General features: G+C 46.3%; 1 protein-coding gene across 19 annotated transcripts in view; it reads left to right on the top strand.

Annotated features, from left to right (window-relative positions):
- The window catches only part of MAGI1 (membrane associated guanylate kinase, WW and PDZ domain containing 1), a 474,320-nt gene that overhangs the window by 441,994 nt on the left and 26,326 nt on the right, over window positions 1-6,000 (top strand). The gene's annotated exons all lie outside the window — the stretch shown is intronic.

Here is a 6,000-nt window from a genome sequence, read left to right as displayed (position 1 = left end):
GCTCTCGGTGTATTTTCTTTGTGGGGAGCTGAAGCTTTTTGCTTTCCGTTGAAACTCTTCGGCTCTGCTTTGTTAATTTAGGATCTGTCAGTGATAGCTGCTTGATAGAGGTGCAGCTTCCTCTGACGAGGGAGGAATTCAGATGATCTCTAGGAAAGGGCACTTAGACCAAAGCTTGATGCGAAAAACTCCTTTAAAATTAAGGACATCTTTGTTCCTTGTAATTTGGCTTTGAGATTAGGCCAAAGGAGAATTCCAAGTTCGTTATCCAGGTCCTAAATTCCTTTTTTTTTTTTTGAGGTTAATTCTCGTTGTCTGATATGCATAGGAATTTCATTAAGGAGGGGAAATACTTAGTTTGCTGAAATTCATATCAGATGCTTTCCATTCTCACCCTGGGACAGAGAAAATCCAGCTGAGGCATTTTACTTTGACCAGAGTGGACACTTTAGCAATACAGATATCAAATGCATGTTCTAAGTGGCTTCTATGGCAATTAATAATCTGCTCACTTGGCTAATAGTTCTGCAGGGCTCTGACTCTGCTCCAAGCCTATCAATGTGGTTTCGATCAGTTTCTTCTCTGCAAACCAAATAAACACACTGGCTTTGCTTTAGTTGCACTGCTGAAGATGACTGATCTTGTAAAAGCTTGTGAAAGAAGAAGTTGGAGCATTAGGTTCATTTTCAAAAGCAGTAGTTCAAGGGAGCTTCAAAGTCTTGGTGCTGCTAAGGGTATCATCTGGAGTTTGATTTTATTGTGCTAACTGGACTTTAGTCCAAGCAATGTGGAATGAACACTACCCCAGAATGAAAAATGGTAGGAGTGTTTTTCTTCTGACCAAATGAATCACTTTGAAATCTTACATTCTTGAAAAATTAAACCATGAGTCACAGTTTCTTGGCTGAAGATGCATCTCCTCAGATCGAATGTCTCAGCAGTGCAGTTTGTAGGTGTCTCAGCTTCTGTGCACTGCTTCCCTTCCTTCCCAGGGATTAGTGTTCTGGCTCTGTGGGCCCTTGGGCCGTGTCGTGCTGACATGCAGGGAAGTGCAGAGACAGAACTTGCACATGCAGCTTGTTGGAAAAGGAAAAAGGGATAAGAGCTGAGGGACAGTGACCCTTCAGCCCTTTGGAGCTGTGGACACAGCTACTCCTTCTGTCCTGATGCTCAAAGCTGAGGCTGTCCCCTGGCCCCTGTATTACCCCTGCTCAGCTTATGTTTTTCCTGCAGGCTGGTTCTGTCTCTGACCCCCTGCAGTTACTTTGATAATTTCTAATTAACTGTTTAACTCATACTAATTAGTCATTAGTATCAGCTTAGCAGCCTTAACTCCTGCCTGTCTTTCCCAATAAGGTCTGAGTCTGAGCTGTAGAAATCCTGAAGTGTGCAGGCAGGCGTTCACCTGTCTGTGTCCATCTCCAACACCATGTGCTCTTGCCCCCCTTTTTTCTCAGAGGCTGCCGGTATCTTGTGGAGCTTTTATCCTTGTCTGTGGTTAGAGCCCTTCTAGAGGTCTTTTCACTGTCTCTTGACTTGGTTTTCCACACCCCTTCTCTCCCTGTGCCAGAGTCATCTCTGCTTGTGCCTTTTGCTGGTCTGGAATCTGTTACATCCCTTCAGCTTTGTTGTCTTGCCTTTCCATGGTCCAGCATCTCTGTAGTAGGGCTGATCCTTGTCTATTCCTTCACTTCTTATCTCCTGCCTCTTCCATCAGATGAAACCTAGCTGTTTGAAAGTCACTTCTTTTCTACCACCTTTTCTTCCCATTGTGATTTCCTTTCTAGGAAATTGTTTTCAGAGATGTCTTGGTCTCGTAGGTAGAGAGGGTTTGGACAATGTCAGAATTGTGATGTGGTTGTGTCTTCTTGTAAGCTTGTGACACTTAGGACACATTTCCTGAGGTCTAACCTGCACTCTTACCTAGTGGCATGGCCTTGCTGCACCTCATGAAAGGTGGAGTATAATAGAAAATGTACAGTCTGAGTGGCAGAGGTGGCTGACATGCTCTGTCTCTAGGTGGAGTCTGGTCCCAGAGTGCGACTGGTGGTTTTATTTAGAGGTCAATCATTAGCTCCTCTCCTTCCCTCACTAAACCATCAGCTTCTGTCCTTTTCACCCATCTCGTAAAGGCAGGCTGTGGTTCACAGCTGGAACCTGCTGCCTCTTCTGCCCTGGGAGCTAGGGATAAGCCACTCTGTTCCTTTCCTTGTATTTGGTCTGTGTGGAAAGTGGGCAGTTGGTGGCTGCTCTGTCATGAATGCACATCATCCTTTGGGACTCACTTCCCAGTACTGCCCCAGCACCAGCTGTGTGGCTCTCAGACTACTGCTGGGGAGCTCTGCTGACACTGAGCAGCTCAGGCTGTGGGCTGGGAGAAACTGTTCCATGGGCGTCTGGTTCCACTGTCTGCCTGCTTCACATGTGCTGTCTTGGTGACTTCACCCAGCTGCAGTTCAGTTTATCTCCAGGGCCTTCTCTGGCCAGTGATGATGTGGTCATATCATTGCTTTCTTCTGTACCTGAGGAGCCATTCCCTTTGGCTTTGGGACCAAGGTTAGCATTTCTTCTCCTGTGACCCCATAGCTTTGAGTGCTGGGTGTGACTCTCTGCATTCTTCTGGTGAAGGTGTTAGCAGAACTACATTAATCTCTACAGCAGGAGGATGTACTGACATTGGCTGATGCATCCAGTAGCTGGGGCTTCCAGTGGGATGTGCCAGTGCTGAGACTGGCTGATGCATCCAGTAACTGGGGCTTCCAGTGGGTCCTAGAAGCCCCCACTGCCTGAGGAGCCCCAGCTAAGCTGTCTCAGCTCTCCCTGCTGCCCAGTCCAGGGTTGCTCCCTATTGATTCATGGCCTTAAATTTTAGTAAACCTAAAAAGGATTAAAAATTACTCTTTTGAGAGGCAGAGTTTTGCATCCCTACCAGGGGAACTGATAAACAACAACAAACTGTTGTGCTGGAGTATATGATGAGGTTAAAAAAGGCAGAATTTTAGAGCATTAGATCATCTTAAGTGTTTTATTTCATCCCATTTGTGAAATTGTTGAGTACAAAGAGAACACAGTGCAATTTTTCAAGTGCAGTTGGCATAAGATGATGAATTCATTAGCCTCAGCCCAGACAGAATATTTTTTTTCATCTAAAAATAATAATATAAAGAGGTTTTATTCATTCCATGAATACAGTGTCTCCAGGATATTTCTAAGCAGCACTGAATCTATAAAGACCACCTACTGCCTTTTATACTGGGAGTGCATCCCACTGTTATTACCATTAATAATCATAATGTAGACATGGAAAGCACACAGGCAACATTTTAATTTTCCAGAGCTGGTAAAAGTTGTTCTTCCTTTCTTTGAGAATTCTGTGGATCAGTATTTCATTAAGAAAAAACAAGACCACAGTTGACTTCTGTGGCTTGTCTCACTGAAGTCTTTGGTTAAGCAGAGCTCCATTCAGAAGCACCAGCTAACCCCTAATTTTGCAAAAGCATGTATTTTTACTTGGTTTCCCAATGCATCTTAGTATCAGGAAGTATTCCAGTTCTGCGGAGGAGAGCCGCAGACACAGCCTAGTTAAGGGAAGAGAAATTAGAACTAGAAAGGGTAAAGCACAGCTAAGCAATGGCTCCATGTGTCTGGACCCTGTTTGAATGGCAGCAGAGGAGGACTGCAAGTTTATTCAACAGGTGTAGGCTAAAGTTCCTTGGCGAGCAGCTCCCCTGGGTGAGGGGATCAAGCTGCGAGGTGCTGAGGGCTTGGGCTCCAGGCCAAGGAAGCTTATTTTCAAGCTGTAAACCCAAAGGTACTTGGTTGCTTTTAAGGCTAAGGCTGAGCTCAAATAGACTGCTGCAATCTCATAGAATCACAGAATGTCAGGGGCTGGAAGGGACCTCAAAAGCTCATTCAGTCCAACCCCACTGCAGGGCAAGATCACCTAGAGCAGATAACTCAGGAACACATGTCCAGAGAAGGGTGACGAGGCTGGTGAGAGGCCTTGAGCACAGCCCTACGAGGAGAGGCTGAGGGAGCTGGGATTGGTTAGCCTGGAGAAGAGGAGGCTCAGGGGTGACCTTATTGCTGTCTACAACTACCTGAGGGGTGGTTGTGGCCAGGAGGAGGTTGCTCTCTTCTCTCAGGTGGCCAGCACCAGAACGAGAGGACACAGCCTCAAGCTACGTCAGGGGAAGTTTAGGCTGGAGGTGAGGAGAAAGTTCTTCCCTGAGAGAGTCATTGGGCACTGGAATGGGCTGCCCGGGGAGGTGGTGGAGTCGCCGTCCCTGGGGCTGTTCAAGGCAAGGCTGGATGTGGCACTTGGTGCCATGGTCTGGCCTTGAGCTCTGTGGTGAAGGGTTGGACTTGATGATCTGTGAAGTCTCTTCCAACCCTGATGATACTGTGATACTGTGAGACTCCACAATCCCCCTGGGCAGCCTGTTCCAGCCTTCTGTCACCCTCACAGGGAAAAAATTCCTCCTCATGTTTAAATGAAACTTCCATTGCCCCTTGTGCTGTCCCTGGGCATCACCCAGCAGAGCCTGGCTCCAGCCTCCTGCCACTCACCCTGCACATATTTATAACCATTGCTAAGGTCACCTCTCACTCTCCTTTTCTCCAAGCAGCACAGCCCCAGCTCCCTCAGGCTCTCCTTGTAAGAGCTGTTCCATTCCCTTGGTCATCTTTGTGGCTCTGTGCTGGACTCTCTCAAGCAGTTCTATGTCCCTCTTGAACTGGGGTGCCCAGAACTGAACAGTACTACAGATGTGGCCTCAGCAGGGCAGAGTGGAGGGACAGGAGAACCTCTCTCCCCTTACTGGCCACAGCCCTTCTAATACACCCCAGAATGGCATTGCCCCTCTTGGCCACGAGTGCACATTGCTGGCTCATGCTCAACCTCCCATCCACTAGGACCCCTGGATCCTTTTCCCCTTCTCTGCCTTCCAGCAGGTCAGTCCCCAGCCTATACTGATCCCTGGGGTTGTTCTTTCCCAGGTGCAAGACTCTTGCCCTTGTTGAATTAAATTTCTTCCTGCCCGCCCCTCCAGCCTGTCCAAGTCTCGCTGAATGCATCTGACCCAGACTTGCAATTCTTTGCTGGCTTAAGTCATTTCAGAATAGCTGGCTCTGGGTTAAGGGGACCTGAAAGTGCTGTGGCAATAACAAACACACTGTTTGCTGGCACTAAGCTTTAGCTGCTTGAGCTCCTCTGTATGGGTAACTCATTACTGCTAGTGGGAGTTGTGCTCATGAATCAGAGAGAAGGACAAACCCTTAAGGTTTAAAAACTGAAGTAGTTCCAAGCTCTAGGAATGACGAGCATGAGGAGCACTCAGTGAGACAAACAGCGAGTGAGCGGCGTAGCAGAGAGCTGCAAGTCAGAATTCACTGCTTTATTGCAAATATATTTTTCTAATATGCCTTTTATTTTGCACTGTATTATTAAACTTCCTTAAAGATTAACACAATCTGTTGTCAAATTTTCCTCACGCGGCCGGCTTGCTTTGCAAAACACCGTACCCTGCATATGGCCATCTGTCAAAACAGCAGTGACAGAATGAATTCATCTGAATTGCAGATGTGTTAATGAATCCCTTTGAAGGGCTTAAGCATTTAATTAAAAGTAAAGCAGAACACGACAGAGATTTTTTTTTTTCCCCAGGCATTTAAAATATTCTAAGTTATCGTTAATAGTTGAATTTTGTTTCCAGGCACATCATTTATTTGGTGGGATTTTCTCTCCACCAATCTAATTAAAGTTACACAAACAAGTCTTGACCCCAGTGTGCGGCGTTCACTCGCCAGCAATTACAGAGAGTTAAAAATATTTGCACAGTGATACCAAATATTAGATACTTTCTCCCTTAAACAGACAAGTACATCACTCTCAGGAAATCTCAGCTGCCTTCTGATCAGATTGTCTTTAAAGATGATAGTTGGTAAATGCTCCTGGTGGAGCTATGTCCTTTTACTATATTAGTAGGAGACCAAGGGTTA

This window comes from Pogoniulus pusillus, chromosome 16 (genome assembly GCF_015220805.1).
Source record: "Pogoniulus pusillus isolate bPogPus1 chromosome 16, bPogPus1.pri, whole genome shotgun sequence".
Taxonomy (NCBI): domain Eukaryota; kingdom Metazoa; phylum Chordata; class Aves; order Piciformes; family Lybiidae; genus Pogoniulus; species Pogoniulus pusillus.
The sequence above is the reverse complement of the archived record's forward strand: the minus strand, read 5'-3'. Positions and strand labels throughout refer to the sequence as shown.